Source organism: Lissotriton vulgaris, chromosome 1_1, assembly GCF_964263255.1.
Source record: "Lissotriton vulgaris chromosome 1_1, aLisVul1.2, whole genome shotgun sequence".
Taxonomy (NCBI): Eukaryota; Metazoa; Chordata; class Amphibia; order Caudata; family Salamandridae; genus Lissotriton; species Lissotriton vulgaris.
In genome coordinates this window covers 2,063,716,150-2,063,735,585 of record NC_141685.1, presented here as the reverse complement: position 1 = coordinate 2,063,735,585, position 19,436 = coordinate 2,063,716,150, and positions in this window count along the sequence as shown.

Here is a 19,436-nt window from a genome sequence, read left to right as displayed (position 1 = left end):
AAGGAAAAATCTTCGATAGGAGTTTCATTGTAAAGAAGGAGGCAGATGTGATTGTATTCACGTGCCCTTAAAAGGTTAACTGGTTATCAAAGATAACTCCAAGATTTCTTACCTTTGTGACTGGCTGCCAACAGTCTTGGGAACAGAAGGAAGTATCCTTCCTAAAGAGCATCACCTCCATCTTGCCTGAATTCAGTTTTAAGCAGTTTAGGGCCATCAACTTCCGATCTCTTGCATACAGTTGCAAAAGCGCTTTGTTGTCTCTGAGATATTATATGATACGGAGATCACTAATTGTGTGTCATCTGTATAGGTGACTGCCGAGAACCCAAATGATCTAATTAGTTTGGCCAAAGGGGCCATGTAGTTATTAAAAAGGGTCAGACTAAGAGACGGACCATGGGGGACGTCGCAAGGGAGAGAGAGAAGGATGGGGATTTAAAATTATCAGCTGCAACAAGCTGGATTCTGTCTGTCAGAAATGATTTGACTAAAGCAAGGGCTTTATCTTTTACCCCAATATCCTCCAGTCTATTCAGCTGGATTTGGTGATTTACGGTGTGAAATGCCACTAATAGATCTAGTAGGGACAGCACTGCACTGCCCCCTACATCCAGTGTCCATCTAACCTGTTCCGAGGCGCTTATCAAAGCCAATTCAGTGCTGAGATGTTTCCTAAATCCAAATTGGCAAGGGACTAAGTGACTCTGGTCCTCAATGAAAGCTGTCAACTGTGAGTTAAGAGCTTTTCAATTATTTTCGCCGGAAGGGGCAATCTGGAAATAGGATGGTAATTCCCAGGATCTAAAGGATAAAGGTTGGCTTTTTGATGAAAGGGAGAATATGGGCCATCTTCCAGACACTGGGCAATTTTCCTGACCTAATCATTAGATTAAAAACATCTATTAGGTGGTTTGAAATAGCGTCGGCTACTAAATGAATGGTTTTTGGAGGGTATGGATCTTGTGGAGAGCCTGATTTGGTATGCAGGAGAATGGTTTTAACTTGGTTCTGGAAAGTTCAGAAAAGGAGGTAAAATGAGACTTGCATTCATTATTGATAGTTTGGGAGTCACTGTGACATTTAATAGTCTTAGTTTGGGAGTCGTTATGATCATCCAACGGATTAGAGGAGAAAAGTTTAAAAACTGACTTAACCTTATCTTGAAAAAAGGAGGCCGGTGAGTTACAAAAAATGTTTTCCATTCCCTGACACCCCTTTTTCGGAGGTTTAGATAGCTGTTTAACAGTTGCCAAAAATTGTTTTGCAGAGTATTAGGCTGCCTTAATATTCTGAGCTAAATATTTGGATTTTTCTTTAAAAATCAGATTTTTATATGAGGCTAACATAAGCTTATAACTGTTTTTTTGTAGTCCTCATAATGACGCATCCAATAACTAAAGATGCTTTAAATTCTGTGCTTATCTTATCACATTTACAATGCTTAAATGGCAGAGGTCAAATGTCAGGCTATGTCTTGTGACAAGTTGCTGCTTATTCTTTTAACATGGGACTGGTGGTTACTTTTCTTTCTCTGACTGTCCAGTGAAAGGAGTTTTTAAAGTGAACTATTTGACAATCTTAGGATTTCATTATTTTGAAACACACAAAATGTAAATACCAGTAAATTAACTGTATGAATTTAACAGTTACGAAGACAAAAATGAAGTACGTTTCTTTGTAATTCTGAAGTGTGATGGAAACAGAGATTGTTACAGGATCAAAACAAATAAAGCCTCTTTAATTGATGATGCACAAATGATAAATGTTCACAGAAACCCCATTACCATACATTATCATTTGCGCGCTGTATGCTCTATAGTTTAGTCAGTAAAACTGTATGTCTTTGCAGAGTTACTGGTTGTTTCAATGGAAAATATGCTTTCTGTAAATGACATGGCACTACCACCCGATGCTTTAATTTCATTAATAAATCACCCTTCCTAATGTCCGTTAAAGGTAAGAGGGTCACGAACGTTTGTGGGTCATGGTTTCTAAAGGTTTAGAAACCAGTGATCTACATTATTGTTTTTACAAATGTCTGTTTTTGCTTGTGGTCAGAAACACATAATCATCATTGCCAGACCTAGAATTTAATTGAATGAGACCTATAAATTACATGTCCTCCCTTTGGGAATGCGGAGATTCAAAATGTGGTCCATGTTATTTGTTCACATAAGAGTCTGTACACCCTGTGTAATACATTTCCAGCATCTGCCATTAGCAATACAGGAGTAGTCAGAGGAGAGAACTCACTCACTCTTTACACGAGATGTGCTACTAATATGATCTATATCAACAGTGTCTGATTTACATGGGAATTTAAAGAGGCTCTGTTAGATATACGAGTAGAGGGATCACCAGACTGTATTTCAACTTAATGTTTCTTATTTTTCATTGTTTTTTATACCTTTTGTTAGGCATTTTTCAGCTTACATGGCTAATATGAATTCAAATAAACAAATTGTAACTACCAAAAAATGCAAAAAACATACACAAGGTTGTGCAATTTTGTACATTTGGACAATAAATCAATTGTAGTGCCGAATGCACGCTTGAACAGTAGAATTTGTTTGAGTCTTGCCTTATGTTGCCATCTCTAGAGATTGCAGTTCATGGCCATTTGCATTGCGACTCTTGTTCTCAAAAGAAGAGAGATCGTAATCGAAGTAGACGCCACCATGCCGAATAGGTGAGTATGAATCAGAGCAACATAGTCCCAAAATATTTTCATCGATGATAGAACTAATCAAAAGGTTAGCTAACTTACTGTTAGGGTACATAATACAATTAAACAGTAGCACAATCTTTGCGTTTCTTATTGAAATGTATTTGCACAGCCCTGTTCCTTTGAATAATTGATACTGTATAGTAATTTGATACTGCCTTTTTTCACTGAAATATATGTCATGCAAACCACTTTGCATTGCTTCCAGCACTTTGCTATACACATTTATTCTGCTAGGATGGCACTGAAGCTGAGTGGAGGGGTGGGCAGGGGTAATCGTGGGGGATATTACAAAATAAAATAAAACACTTACCTCCACGCCGAGTCCGCAGCCACCTCTCCTCTGTCGTTTTGTTCCTTGTCATCTCTCCGGAACCAGGACACACATAGGCTCCCTCCCCTGACCAATCACAACGCTGCAATGCGTTGTGGTTGGTCTGAGAGTCGCGGATCGGCGCTCCAACCGGTACTGGGAGGCTTTGCATGTTCCTCACCAGTCTGTGTATTGCAGCCTGGTAGGGGAAATGCAAAGTGCGCATGACTGCTTGAGCGACCCGAGAGAGCTGGCCAAGCAGTTGTGCGTAAGTAAGGAGTGCAAACCACTCCTCCTACCGGACATCACGATATTTAGTGCCTGCCTTACCCATCCTGGCTGGAAAAAAAATGATAATAGCAGAAATAGCTTCTTTTATTATAATTTTTTTTTTACAGTGCTCTGCGAGCAGTGGGGTGACGCTCCGAGCTACCACTGATCTCACCGAACCTGGGCATTACTTGCAAATTAGTTTTAAAGGATGAGAATGTGAACTTCTTGGTCCCACACCCAGATACCACTGCGTTTGATTTGTCTGTGCCTTAGACCTGAGATTCATCGGGAACTACTTGACATTGCACACTTATATATATAGTTGCAAATTGCTACCTACCTTTCTTTTCCTGAATCTGAAACAACTGCCATCTGCCATACATGGGTGCCACTGGTAAACTGTTTCCATGTCTCGGTTGGAGCCACTCAGGTTCAAACTAGGGCACCACTTGGATAGGGACTTATGAGCTGCTACACGCCTGTCTGCTACTGAGTGAAATATCTCGCGCTGCAGCTTCAAGACTGCTTCTCTGCTCACTCTTATGGACTCTAAAGGTAGTCCACCTTCAATATCTACAGCTGTTTATTGAACCCTCGCTTTGGATGTGTGTGCTGCCTGATAACCACTCCACTCGAGGGTCTGCTTATTCTGACGTGGTTAAACATTTGTTCCATCATTCAGGCAAATTGACAGCCATTGCTCCTTCTGCTCCGTGATGCCTGGGGTTTATGTCTTTCCCCTCAAACTACCTGATTAGGTCAAGTGTTTAGGTACCCTTTGTTTTAGGGAGTCATTGTTAAGTGTGCACAACCACTCCATGTTCCCCTTTTGGAAGTTACACCCAATTAAACTCTGTTTTTCCTCTACCCCCTTCTACCTGCTGTATTATTTACTCCATTTTGCCCTCTACATCCATCATCTCTTTGCCCTTTCTCATCCTCTTTTGCCCATACTCACGTCCAGCTCAACCCTGCCTCTATCAACTCTACAATTCTCTTTCAAATCTTACTATTCCATTACCTTCACCTATTTCAACTTCATTGTCAACCACTCCCTTTCTACGTATACCCTCTATTCAATTCCTTCTCCTTATTACCTGTATGTCCTCCATACCTTCTCTAATGCCACTACCCACTCATCCTATTATGGCCTGGACCTCCCATTGGTCATCTCAAACTGAATGACTCATCTTCACCTTTCAAACTGTACCCCGTCCCCATGGACGTAATTTAGGGGTCGCCAGGGGTCACAGCTGTGACCTCTGCGTTATCCCTTACTACCTCTGGGACTGTCCCTGCGGCCCCTTGCTCCCTGTGGTTGTCAAGGCAGTGACAAAAGTGGATTCTGATGTTTTCTGTTTAGCTTCTTTAAAAAGAAACCTCATTAATTTCGAAGATCACCTGGCAGCTCACCTCGACAGCCCCTCAGGCCTCAAGCACAAGCATTCATTGCTTTCATTGCGTTGTTAGAGTGTTTCTTTTTGTGCAACATTTGTCACAGTGTTTCACATTTAGATTTTAGAGCATAGGTATGGGCATGTTTAAGATGTTGGGAAAACATTGTATAAAAATGTGTCTTTGCCAGCCTTTACCTTTATTGTACTAATTAACTACATAAATTATGATATCTAATTAAATTCATTCACTTTTCAGTACAAGCCCAAGCGAAACTGACTATTTCCATGTTTCACTTCGAAGTTGCAGCTATCCAGTGTACAGCAACTGAGGGTGGACAACCAAATGATACTATGTTGTGGCTGAAGGATGAACTAACTTGACACTTTGTGAACAGAAATTACCAGAATTCCAATAGGGGTTGAGGTCTTCTATGGGGATTCAGAAATACCTGCTGCTGCCACCTTCAGCTACTTCTAGCTCACTAAAGACATGGGTAAAGAGTTGAGGTGAGTTGTAGTGGCTGTCACTTCTTTTGCTGTTCACTTATATTTACTGTAGGACTGGGGCAGCAATATTGGGGCTAATGGGGCTACGGATCTGGTGCTGCCCCGAGAGGACTGCGTATAGATTGCAGCCTTTTCTGTACATGTAATATATGCACAGAAAAATGAGTTTGCTGATTTTTCACAGCCACATCCTGAGATGATTTTTCATAGCCCAGATTGGGCTACAGATGGCATAGCACCCGGTATTGAAACAGTACACAGAGCTCAGAATAAGGGCTGCATAGAAAGTCTGATGTAGAGAGTGACTAGAGAGGAAGAGCCTTGACTTTTTGAAAGCCACACCTAGTTGAATGTGGCCTTCTATTTGGTTATGTAGTAATGACGCGGAACCTATTTGTGTTTCCCTCAGCAACAATTACATTCTCATCTTGGTGATCCCAGAAATGAACTGATGTTTATCAATGATCCTTAGGAAAAGCAAGATACACCCCTCCCCATCTTCTTCACAAAGCGTTCCGCATATTTAAAAAAACATCCTCCGAATCTGACCAAACATAAGGCTACAGGGATACATATAATCCATAAGTCCTCAATCTTATTTCCTTACTCACCTTGACTACCTGATTCTGAATGAGAATCCTGCTTAGTAAAATAGAACCACTGCCGATATTCCTCCCTCTTTTTCCTACTCTGCGTTCCCTGATTATTTTCGACACTATTGTGCATCCTTGACTTTCACCATCTCTTGTTACTAAGACCTAAGATTAAACTAAGTCTAAGAATAAATCTGTCTGTGATCCTATCCATTTAGCTGAAACTAGACTGAACCAACAGTTAGGGAAAGCGATTGAAGGGTAGAGAAAAGGGAGAGTTTGATGGGTACAGGTGGCGAATAGCTCAGCCGGTGGCTCATCTGCCACAGGTTTGCCAGATCGGCTGCCAAAGCTTGCTTAGTTCAAGTCAAATCAAATCATCTTTATTCGACCTAAATGGGGTCATGAAAGATAATACAAGATAAATACATAAAACAGTCTAAATAATATATTGTGAATAATTCTTTGACAGTACAAACGCAAGTTAAGGCAGTTCGTGATTCGTATTGTTGTTTTACCGTTGTTAACAGCTGTCCTCCATAGATTTTCAAGTTCTAATAGCAGATTTTAAAAAACAGAAGTCATGCTAAAACATACATCGACAGAACTCAGAAATTGCAGGTGAAGCAGGGCTTCTCTACACTCTCTAGGTGGTGCCCTAACTTTATTTGTAGTGGCTTCAAAAAGTGCTTTTGAGTGCGTTTGTACAGACAACAGAAAAAGATAAAGTGCAATAATGATTGTTCGGGTTTTTGTTGCATGGGCATAGTGATAAATCATTCGCCTCTGTATTAAATACTTTTTCAAAATGCAAACGCCAGTGTATTGTTCCTGCTCTAAAATGAAATAAAAGCAATCTCCCGGATGGAGAGAGATCTAAAGTTAAAAATAGAAAAGGTTCCACTGAAGCAAAAAATCAAAAATAAGTGTGCACAGTACTTTTAGATAGTTCAGTTTTCATTTTAATTTCTTCAAAATGCTCGAAAAAGGTGGCTTTAAACTTTAGTTTGACCGAATTATTGATCTTGCTGGGATCATTGAACAGAGGGGACAGTCCCAGAGTGTTTAGTGATTTACGGGTATAACTCAGCCAGGAAATAGTGGCTACCATCTCCAGGCTGAGACAATCCAAAATTATGTCCCTGCACAAAGATGTAGCCGAGTTAGTCTATATACTTACCCACAGCAATAGCGGGGCTACCTGGAGCTTAACTGCAATAGATCACTATTTGTGCTCTGAATGAATGATGAAACTAATTGTAGAGGGTGGTCAACACAGAATTCTATGAAGAATTTGATTTTCCTCCACCTGCATAGAGGAACTGTTGTTAAGGCTCCAAACTTTTTAATCTCTATATCTTTCCTCTCATCTTCGCACTCCAGCAGCTGGAGGTCACCGTTTATAATTACGCGGATGACCTCCAGCTCATCTTTGATCTGTCCCCCTCTCCTCTCTCTGTTTCCAACTTCCAGTCCACTATGACATTCATCAGGGACTGGATGAACCACAACCATCTTAAACTGAACCCGGATAAAACCGAGCTGGTTCTCACGGGTGGTTCATCCAGCCCCTGGAACTCTCTCTTTTGGCCCCCTTCTTTTGGTCCCTCTCCTACCCCTTCCACCTCGGTCAAAACACTCGGTGTTAAAATAAACAGCCAGCTTACTCTTCATTCACAAATCAGCTCCGTGGTATCCTCTTGTTTCCTCACTCTCCGCACTATCCGCACTATTTCCCGTTTCTTTTCCCCCCAGGCTCTTAAGATCATCATGGCCGCATTGGTGATATCGCGATTGGACTACGCAAACGCTCTCTACCATGGTATCCCCGCGTACAGCTTGCGTAGACTCCAGATTATTCAAAACCAAGCAGCCCGGCTGGTGTATGGCCTTCCTCGTTATCACCATTCCACCCCCCTCCTCAGGGAGCTCCACTGGCTCCCTGTAAAAGAACGCTCCCTATTTAAGATCGGCTGTATGACCTTCCAGGCCCGCCAGGGCACCGCCCCCGCTTTTATCTCCTCGCTAATCCACCCGTATGTACCAGTAAGAGAACTTCGGCCTTCTTCCAAGTCTCTTCTTCAGACCCCTCGCTTCACACGAAAAAAGTGGGGCGGGGCCAGTTTTTCCACCCTGGCTCCAACCTTTTGGAACTCACTCCCTGACCACCTCCGCTCTGCCACTCAGTACCTCTCCTTTCGCAGAGATCTGAAAACGTTCCTCTTCAGTCAGGCCTTCCCTTCTTAAAAACTTCCCTAAATACCTCCCCTTTTTCTTTCTTCTGGTCTCTCTCCCTCAGTTGCCAATCCCCCTAGCGCCAAGAAACCGCAAGGTGTACGCCGCGCTTTAGAAATATTTTAAAAATAAAAAATAAAAAAAAACTTCGCCTCCATGTATTTCTATAGAAACACACTGGGAGTTGTACACTTTCAACAGTGGGGAAATAGTCCCTCTGCTTCCCGGTCTTGCCAAAATGAGCACTGTGCCTGCTGACCTACTGAGTTTAAGACAGGAGCTGTTAAGCTGAGAGTGCCAAGTTCCTAACCAGCTAAAAATGACACCTAAATAAAAAATATCTCTAACACTGGTAAGAGCCTAGCCGTTAACATTAAATCTGGATACCCTAGGTTTACCAGGGCCTCATGCCATAATGTGTGACTTACTATAATTAGTCAGCAATCTCAGAGTATTAGGAGTGTATGCTAAAAGGACCCTATCACCAGCATAGAGTAACACAGGCTCCTGCATGCTTGTGATCATTTCGGTATACACCAGGTTAGAAATCAAAATAAGTGGATAAACTGTTTATATACATGATAAAAACTAGGGGCATGAATATACAGACTTGGTGCACCCCCCCATTTTCAATCAATCAATCAATGCATTTCTAAAGCGCGCTACATACCCGTGAGGGTCTCAAGGCGCTGGAGGGGCTGCTACTGATCGAAGAGTCAGGTCTTGAGAAGTCTTCTGAAGGCCAGCAGGTCCTGGGTCTGTCGTAGGCTGGTAGGGAGAGCGTGTCAGGTCTTGGCGGCGAGGTTGGAGAAGGATCTGCAGCCGGTGGTGGTTTTCCAGATGCGAGGGACTGTGGCGAGGGCGAGGTTGGCAGAGCGGAGGCTTCGGGTGGGGGTGTGGAAGCTGAGTCGGTTGTTGAGGTATGTTGGTCCGGTGTTGTGTAGTGCTTTGTGTGCGTGGATGAAAAGTTTGAAGGTGATCCTCTTGTTGATGGGGAGCCAGTGTAGGCCTCTAAGGTGGGGTGTGATATGGCTGCGTCGGAGTACGCCGAGGATCAGTCGTGCCGAGGCGTTCTGGTTTCGTTTTAGTCGTCTCAGGAGCTTGGTTGTTGTTCCTGAGTAGAGGGCGTTCCCGTAGTCGAGTCTGCTGGTGATGAGGGCCTGGGTGACGGTTTTTCTCGTGTCGAAGGGATCCATTTGAAGATCCTGCGGAGCATTCGGAGGTTGTTGAAGCAGTACGCGGAGACGGCGTTGACTTGCTTGGTCATGGAGAGGACGGAGTCGAGGATGAACCCCAGGTTGCGTGCGTGGTCGGTGGGTTTCGGGGCTGTGCCTAGCGATGTGGGCCACCAGGAGTCGTCCCAGGCTGATGGGGTGGGTCCGAGGATGAGGACCTCCGTCTTGTCTGAGTTCAGCTTCGGTCTGTCCTTCAACCAGTTGGCGATGGCCATCATTCCTCTGTGGAGGTTGGCTTTGGCGGTGTGGGGGTCTTCGGTGAGAGATATGATCAGCTGGGTGTCGTTGGCGTAGGAGATGATGTTGAGGTTATGTTGTCGTGCGACATGGGCGAGAGGTGCCATGTAGATATTGAACACTGTCGGGCTGAGGGAGGATCCCTGTGGGACGCCGCAGATGATCTCGATGGTTTTTGAGCGGAAGGGTGGGAGGCGGATGCTCTGGGTTCTGCCAGAGAGGAAGGATGTGGTCCAGGCCAGGGCCTTCACTTGGATTCCGGCGTCATGGAGGCGTGCTGATAGGGTGCGGTGGCAGACCGTGTCGAAGGCTGCTGATAGGTCCAGGAGGATGAGGGCGGCTGTTTCTCATTTGTCCATCAGGATCCTGATGTCATCGGTGGCGGCGATGAGGGCGGTCTCGGTCCTGTGGTTGCTGCGGAAACCGGATAGAGAAGGGCTCGGGATGATGTTGTTGTCTTGGAGGTAGCGGGTTAGCTGTTTGTTGACAATCTTCTCTGTCACTTTTGCTGGGAACGGGAGTAGGGAGATTGGCCGGAAGTTCTTGAGGTCCTTGGGGTCCGCCTTGGGTTTCTTCAGAAGGGCGTTGATCTCGGCGTGCTTCCAGCTTTCCGGGAAGGTTGTTGTCTCGAAGGAGATGTTGATTGTTTTCCAGAGGTGGGGCGCGATGGTTGTGCTGGCTTTGTTGAAAACGTGGGGAGGGCAAGGGTCGGATGGGGATCCTGAGTGGCTGGAGTTCATGGTTTTGATGGTGTCTTCGTCGCTGACGTTAGACCAGGCAGTGAGGCGGCTAGTGCGGGTGGAGGTCGCGGGGGTGGTGGTCTCGGTAGTGGGTGCGGAGGTGTCGGAGTAGAAGCTGTCATGGATGTCGGTGATCTTGCGGTGAAAGAAGGAGGCCAGGGAGTCGCACAGGTCTTGTGATGGTGGAATGTCGTTGGTGTTGGAGCTGGGGTTGGAGAGTTCTTTCACGATGCTGAAGAGCACTTTTGTGTTGTGTGCATTGTTGTCTAGGAGGTCCTTGAAGGCGGTCCTCTTGGCGGTCCTGATGAGTTGGTGGTGTCTGCAGGTGGCATTCTTGTGGGCTGGCTCTCTGGTGTTCGGTCGCGGAGCCATTTCTTCTCCAGATTCCGACAGGTGCGCTTGGAGGTTCGGAGATCTTCAGTGAACCAGTCGGTTTTCTTGTTGGTGTGGTTGGTTGTGGAGATTTTGAGAGGGGCGAGGGCGTTGGCGCAGTTGTTGATCCCCTGTTTGAGGTTGGTAGCGGCGGTGTCGGGGTCGATGGGGTCGGCGGGTGGTCTCAGGGCGAGGGTGTTGGTCAGTTGGTCCTTGGTGACCTTGCCCCAGCAGCGGCGTGGCAGCTGTAGGGTGCAGTGGTGTGTGGTGGGTTTCCTGAAGGTGAAGTGGACGCATCTGTGGTCGGTCCAGTGGGGTTCGGTGGTGTGGTTGAAAGAGACATGGGGGCTTGCAGAGAAGATGGGGTCCAGCGCGTGTCCAGCGGTGTGGCTGGGTCTTGTCACAAGCTGTTTGAGTCTGAGTTTGGTGAGATTGTCGATCAGGGTGGTGGAGTTGGCGTCGTTGTTGTTCTTGAGGTGGAAGTTCAGGTCCACGAGGAAGATGTAGTCCGTGGAGGCAAGGGCGTGGCTGCTGACGAGGTCGGTGATGGTGTCGCTGAACTATGGTCGTGGTCCGGGTGGTCTGTAGGCGAGTGTTCCTCTGAGGGTGGTGTTGGGGTAGGTGTGGATCTGGAAGTGCATGTGTTCGGCAGTGGTGAGGGTGTCGTCTGTGTTGGTCGAGACTCTGAGGGTGTCTTTGTGGACGATGGCGATTCCCCCTCCAACTCCGTTGGTGCGGTCTCTGCGGGAGATCTTGTAGCCCTGTAGGATTGCTATGGCGATGTCCAGTGCTGAGGTGGTGTTCAGCCAGGTCTCCGTCAGGAAGGCGATGTCAGAGCGATGGAGTCTAGGAGATCCCAAAGTTCGATGACGTGCTTCCGAGCAGAGCGGGTGTTGAGGAGGATGCAACGGAGGTGGTTGAGTTCTCTGGTTGGTGGTTTGGTGAGCTGGATGCTTGTGAATCTGCAGGTCCGGCAGGTGAAAGGCCCTTGGGTGTGCTTCGGGATGGCCTGGAAGCAGGGGTGGTATCGTCCGGGGTTGAGTGTGTGGAGGGTGCTGGAGTCGTAGCGTAGTCTGGCGTTGCGGGGGGTGCGGGGTGCGGGGTCCAGGGGTTCTGGCGCTGGGTGCCGTTTAGGCGCGGACGGGCGCCGACAGGCTTGCGTGCCTTCTGCGCTTGTCCGCTGTGCTTCCACGCAGCGTCCTCCATAATAGGCGAAGTGGGATGGAGGAGAAGCTGGAAGGCGGGAGCGGGCGGCCAATGGGCGAGAGGATGGGACACAGATGGCAAAAGGGGGCGGGCCGCAGGAGAGCAGCGTCGGGAAGCTGGGAGCGGGGGGGGGCACAGAGGGCAAGGGGCGCAGAGAATGATAGACTGAGAATGAAAAGCAGAATACAAATGGAAGACTAAGAATGAAAGACTAAGAATGAAAAACAGAATACAAATGCCAAGACGATAGAATATTGAAATAGCAGCACAGTACAGAAAAAACAGTCACCAGACCATAGGGGCACGCCAGCGGCTAATTCCCGGCAGCGGCAGCAGTGGGGCAGAGTCACAGGCGCATAGGAGGAGCTGTGCGGCGTGGGGGGCGACCTGACCTGAGAACAGGGTCAAGGTCACCAATTTTAGTGAGAATTCTGGAGACAGCTCACCATGAGCACTCATATGCACTTTTTCAGTTAGAGCTTCATGTAAGGAGTGTAAAAAATTCACTAGGGAGAGATCCAATCCTTGGATGACCAACATTGTCCACAGCTTGGACCTGTTTACTGAATCAAAAGCGGTGGCCAAGTCAATGAAAGCCATATAAATTGGAGAACACTGATTTACTTATTAGCAAGCTCAGATTCAAGGATTGCACCACTGTGCCCAGGTGGGGGTGAAAACCAAATTGAAAGGGTGAATAGATATCATTAACACTGGCCCATGTAACCAGTCACTTATAAATAACTCTCCCGATGATTTTGATTGTACTGTCTATAAGAAAAATGGGTCAGTAACTTTTAGGGGAAAACCGTTACCCTTTTTAAACAAGGGATCGATAGTAGAAGAGGTCCAAGTGTGAGGGATGTTAAAAGTGAGATAGCTGTTAAAACATTTTTGTGATAAAGGGCCCCCATAAATCAGGCCTACTTTATATGAGATTGATAAGGATCCCATATGGGCTTGGGGCTTTCCGTTGTGTAGCCAGTTCAACTTCCTGAAGAGAAATGAGAGAGGGTGGTGAATGTTTCAATCTTCAGTTTTGAGCAAGTGCCAAGCCCTTGTCTTTGTCAATATGATATATGGTAGTGAAGTGTGATCCCCAATTCAAGGCTATGATGTTACACTTCAGAGAAGTATTTTTAAAGGTGTTCCTGGATCGGATTTTCTTTATTAAATCTCCAAATATGTCATTGTCTACTGCTGCTAGCTTTTCTAAACTTAATAGCGGTTTTGTATTCACAACGTGTCTGCCAAACCTGAGCAATGCTCATGGAACCATCTCAGGCCCTTATTTGGACAGACAGGCTTAAGTAAGGAGTGTTTGATGCATTGAGTTAAACTGCTAATTTGAGTTATCACCTCAGGACTGCCAGCATTGGCTAAACAGCTGAGAAAATACCCTGATTTGATTAACAGTGTCAGAGTTTCAACTGGGTTTTTAAGCCGCCAAATTAGCCTTAAGCCATCTGTTGAATGTTTAGTAATGGGGATTGCATTTATTTTGCGTTGAAATCTGCTCACTGACAATTGAGCTAAAGCTCAGAATGCATTATGGCCTCCCCATTCAGTTACTAGCAGCTCCACGTTAAACAAGCTGTAGTGGCCTGGCCTGTCTCGCGCTGGTTGAGCGCGAGGCGTTTATTCAGCGTCTCGTGCCGTCCGCTATGACGCGGATGGTAATGACAGTTGGTTTGTAACGGTTGGTCATTTTAGCCACAGGCAACGTAGGACGTGCCCGTGGGAGTTCGTAATAAAGACAACTTGATTTATATCTCTGTCTCTGTCGAGTTACTACACTCAAAAGTGGCGACGAGGACGACTCCCACAGAGAACCCACAGAAGACGTAAGCAAAATGTACATGTAAAGCTTATGAATCGGACCTTAAGCGTATTCCTCACGCAACGATCGGCGTCGATCCACAGCAACAGCGATACACGGTGAGGCGAGCGTCTACTTTCCGGTGTTGGAGCTTGCTTCCTGATTGTCAGCGCTAGCGATTCTGAAGTGAAAAGACGGAGGACGCTCTGTGGTAGGCGAGCTGACTTCACTGTTGGTTCCTCCCTTTACGCCCATTGACACTTGATCTGGCAGTCTTCTCTTGCCCTGTTCTTAAAGAGGCAGCTTCGTTTTCTCAGTCACGAACTGTGCAAATTGTGGGCTGCGCTTAGCATCACTTTGAAACACTTCTGGTGCTTGCATGAAAGGAAAAAAAAATTAAGCGACTGGGTTTTTGGCAGTGCCGATAACTGTAAGGATTAACCCATTAAGACACCCTTGGGTTCTTACCTTGAATTTGGCAAATAAGGACATGACTTGGGCACGTTCTTCTTGAAAGGAAACACATATAATTCTCCACAGAGCTTCTATGGTTAGTGTTAAGGAGTCTGTGTCAAACGTTTTTGGCTCATGAAGAATACAGTGTTTGGAATATAATTCAGTACTGACTCATTGGTTTGCCACTCTTAGCCACTAATAAGTAGACTCTATAAACAATTTCCACCACTCTCAGTTTATAGGAAAATATAATATGATGCAGTCTATTCTTCCTCCACCTCCTTTCCTGGACACACCAGGTGAAGCCCCTGTGCCTTGGAGAAAGTGGTTTGATGGTTTCGAAAATTACCTGGGTGCAATAGGAGCACATAGGTTCAGGGCAGAAAGAAAGAAGTTTTTACTACTTCACTCTCTGGGGTTTGAAGGCAGAGAAACCCTTAAACATTTACCTGACGTAGTGGGTGTGGAAGAAGAACATGCGGATGAATACAAAAACACTCTGAAGAAATTGAAAGTCAGATTTGATAAGCAACCCAGTGTGGTGGTGTCTAGACATAAGTTCTTTAAAAGAGTATAGAAAGCCGAAGAAGACGTAGACACATACATTACCGCCTTGAGGAAGTTGGTGGCAGAATGTGAATTTGAAAACTTCAGTGAACAATTGATTTGTGACCAGTTCATAGGAAAATGTCTGGACAAAACCATAAGACAAAAGCTCTTGTCTTTTGAAAATCCCTCCCTTGATGAATCTATTCGCATAGCGAAAAGCATTGAAACTTCACAGTCCTCTATCAAGGAACTAGAAAGTAAAAGTATTGAAGTGGTTACTCCTGTCCGTTTTAAAAAATACGAGAGGAAAAAAGAATATCAGCCTAGTCATTTCTTCAAAAGAACAGATATCTGTTACAGATGTGGATATCCCTCCCATGTGAAAAGTGGTAGACCGTGTCCTGCAAGAAATGCATCCTGCCGCAAATGTGGAAAATTGGGGCATTTCGACAAAGTATGCCAAAGTCAAAAAAGCAAAAAAGAACAGGTGGCATGTGCTGTGGATGCAAGTGGTAGTGACAGCGATGACACTCTTTGCGAACTCAAAGACATGGTTGTAGTGGTCAGTGAAGGGAACATAAGAAGTGGTAATCCTGATGACTGCATTGATGCCAATGCCATCATTGGTGTAGGCGAAGAAAGTTTAAGGCTGCTTGTAGACTCTGGCGCAAGAATCACAATGATAAGTGAATCATTGTTCAGGAAGAAATGGGGTAACAGACCTTTGCTACCGCCTGACCGAGATCCGGTATCCTATGAAGGGAGAAGCATAGAACTGATGGGGTACTTCGAAGACATCCTGATTTTCAAGAACAGACACATATATGGAAAAATATATGTCGCCGTCAATGGATTAGACATACTGGGATGGTTCCACCAAGGTTTGTTCAGCATGATGCTGTGTCCTGGAGCAAAGGAACAGATTTTGGTTGTTCGGGACCAATCACATGTTGAGAAATTACTCAATAAATACCCAAGAGTGTTTTCGGGCGAATTGTGAAAAATCAAAGGATTCAAACACAAAATCAAGATAAAGAGCGATGCTGAACCTGTAAAACACAAAATAAGGAGTGTTCCCTTCAGCAGTAGAGAAGACTTGTAAAAGAACTTTTGTCCATGCAAAAAAGAGGGGTTATCGAACCCATCGAATCGTCTGATTGGTTCTCAGCTTTGGTCGTCGCAAGGAAGAAAAATAATGATCTCAGAATCTGCATTGATTTGCGCAATTTAAACAAAGTCATTTGGGTAGATTCGCATCCTCTACCGAATATATCAGAAATGCTGGGTGTAGTTGATGGTGCCAAGGTCTTCACCAAGCTAGATTTGGCCTCAGCATATCACCAAATTGAACTAGATAAGGATTCACGGCATTTCACTGCGTTCAAATCTCCAGCAGGCTTATTCCAATTTTGTCGCATGCCTTTCGGACTGGCTTCAGCAGCCTCTGTCTTTCAAAGGGTTATGGTCAATCTACTGAAGGGGATAAAAAACGTGGCCATATTCCAAGATGACATTCTGCTGTTTGCTAAAGACCAACAAGAACACGACATGGTGCTGAACAAGATCCTGCCTATATTCCAATAACATGGTGTGGTCCTCAAAAGGGACAAGTGTGAATTCTCAAAAGACAAGTTGGAATATCTGGGCCACACAATCTCTAGTGAAGGAGTCACACCCAAACCGAGATTGGTACAAGCCATTGTTGATGCCACTGCTCCCAAAGACAAAGCAGGAGTTAAATCACTTTTAGGTCTCACAGAATTTTATGCCCGCTTTATTCAAGACTATGCCACGAAGATACGTCCCATTTCCAAATTGCTCCAAGACAGAAGTGAATTTGTGTGGGATGATGAATACAAAACCGCCTTCGAATGGATCAAGGTGCAACTTAGCACTGTCAAGGCCTTGAAGCCATTTGTACCAGGGGTCCAGTGTACTTTGACTATCGATGCCAGCAGCTACGGACTAGGCGCTGTCTTGACACAGGTTGTTGACCAAAATGAACACACTGTAGGATTTGCATCCAGAGTACTAAGAGAAGCTGAGACTCATTACTCTGTCATTGAGAAGGAGCTTCTAGCATGTTGGTGGGGCATTGAAAAATTTACAAATTATTTGTGGGGACAAAAGTTTATTCTTCAAACGGACCACAAACCGTTGGTTGCGATTTTAGGAAGTACCAACAGCCGCGGGGCCACTCCCCGCATCGCACGCCTAGCGTCCAAACTTTTACAATTCAATTTTGACATTGTACATATTGCTGGGGGAAAAAATGTAAGAGCGGATGCTCTGTCACGTTTACCTGCTAATACCTGTCAGGACATGCAAGGTATAGATGAATGTTGTTTTGATGATAAGGAGGACTATATCATAGCAAGTGTTGAACTGAATAACGTATGTACTATAGATCAGCAAAATTGGAGGGAGGCGTTGGCTGGTGATGAAGTTTCAAAAAAAGTGATGACATATATTTCCCAAGGGTGGCCCAGGGAAAGGAATGTGGATGTTGTTTTACAACCCTATGTCAAGGTGTGTGATGAACTTTCGATTGAGGATGGTCTAGTATTCAGGCTAGAAAAACTTGTTCCACCGGTGGACATCAGATCCACTCTCCTATCTAAAGCACATGAAGGGCATCTAGGAGCCACGTTAACCAAGCGTAGAGTAAGAGAGTACTTTTGGTGGCCCAAAATGGATAAAGATATTGAGGAAATGGTGCAAGAGTGCACTATTTGTTCATCTAGTGACAAAAGTCTTCACTCTAGTAGTCCCCCCCTTACACCCATTCATCTCCCAGGTGGACCGTGGGAAAAACTTGGGATCGATGTTCTAGGACCCTTTCACAGTCTACCTCAACAATGCAAATTCGCTATTGTCATGGTGGACTATTACACTAAATGGCCCGAGGCCAAGTTTGTCTCCAAGGTCGACTCCGCAGAAATAATTGACTTCTTAAGGGAAATATTCATGAGAGAAGGGTTCCCCCAATCTATCATATCTGACAACGGAGTACAATTTGTATCATCTGAGGTGGAAGAGTTTCTTAGAGAAACTGCCATTACCCATCACCGTAGTTCTCTCTATCACCCTCAAACCAATGGCTTGGTAGAGAGACTCAATAGAGTCATAGGTGATTGTGTCAAATGGGCCCTAGCCCATCACAAAGCTGTTCCCCAAAGTGTCAGGACAATGTTGTGGTTTTATAGAATCCCCCCTCATTCTTCTACTGGAGTGTCCCCTTTCGAATTACTGAGAGGTAGAAAACCATGCACTGACTTTAGACCTGCTTGGATGTCTAAATGGAATAAATCCAATTCCACTCCTCAAGAAATGGATGAGAAAGTGAGGTCCAAGTCTGCTGAGGCCCAGTTCAAACAAAAAGAGTATTTTGACGAAAGGAAGCGGGTTAAGATCAGAGAGTTTGCTGTGGGGGACAGGATCAGAATCAAGAAACCTTGTTTTGTAAAAAAAGGAGAATCTAAGTATGGGGAAATGGTGGTGGTGGATAAAGTGTGTGGTAATGCTGTTCGAGTCAATGGAAAAGACTGGTGGAATGGTAACAAGGTGGTGAAAGCAAAAATTTACTTGATGACGTCAAATGTTCCATGTTGAAAAGAGAGGTCTCTCATAGGGTCTCTCAAGGTAAACTTGATGTCCAGAGTCCTCCTCCCTGCCACGCCACTGTCAGGAGGAGTACCAGAACAGTTAGTATTCCTGTTAGGTACTGTCAATGATCTTCTGATGTTCTCTGTGCCTCACTTGTGTCTTTCCTGCACATGTTAACTTTCTTACTCTCTCTCTCTCTCTCTCTCTCTCTCTCTCTCTCTCTCTCTCTCTCTCTCTCTCTCTCTCTCTCGTTCTCTTTCTCTCTCTCTCTCTCCCCTCCATGGCTTTCTCTGCTTCTCCATGCTCTAAGGAAAGGAGATATGTAGTGGCCTGGCCTGTCTCGCGCTGGTTGAGCGCGAGGCGTGTATTCAGCGTCTCGTGCCGTCCGCTATGACGCGGATGGTAATGACAGTTGGTTTGTAACGGTTGGTCATTTTAGCCACAGGCAACGTAGGACGTGCCCGTGGGAGTTCGTAATAAAGACAACTTGATTTATATCTCTGTCTCTGTCGAGTTACTACACAAGCATTTGCAATTGGTCTTGTAATTAGGACCTTATATGTAATTAGGTATGCAGCACATTAGCCTGGGTGCTGAAACATCTACTGTTCTTTAACATGGAGGGAAAGTAGGGTATAAAATGCGTGACACGCCAGGTATGGGAACACATGAAGAGAAATATTGCCTTTCAGTGGGAAATGTATAGTCCAAAGCTCTGTTTTTGCGATGAAATCAGGGTCTTCGGTGGTCATATCACTGAAAATACAAGATTTGAACAAAATATTATTGTCTACGGGTGCTCGTGAAAGACAATTTCTATAGACTGGAATCTAGAGAATGCTAAAGGGATTCTGGTATTTTAATGACCTCTGCTGGTCGGTTTCTATCAAGATAGTTAAATAGAGGCAGTTGAACAGGAACAAAAGTCCCTAAGCAGAAGCATACAAGTCCTAGGTCTGATCTCCAGAGCCCAAAAAGTACATACACATATAAGTATATACTAAAGTATATACAAGAGTCCCTGAGTGCTTGACCTAAAAAGCATGACTGACTGACTGACTAAATTATTTATTAAGCGCACTATTGCCGAGGCATCTTGGCGCTGTGTGAGGATTAGGATGAACATTTCCAGTTTAGGATTTAGTAAATAGCCAGGTTTTTAAGGCCTTT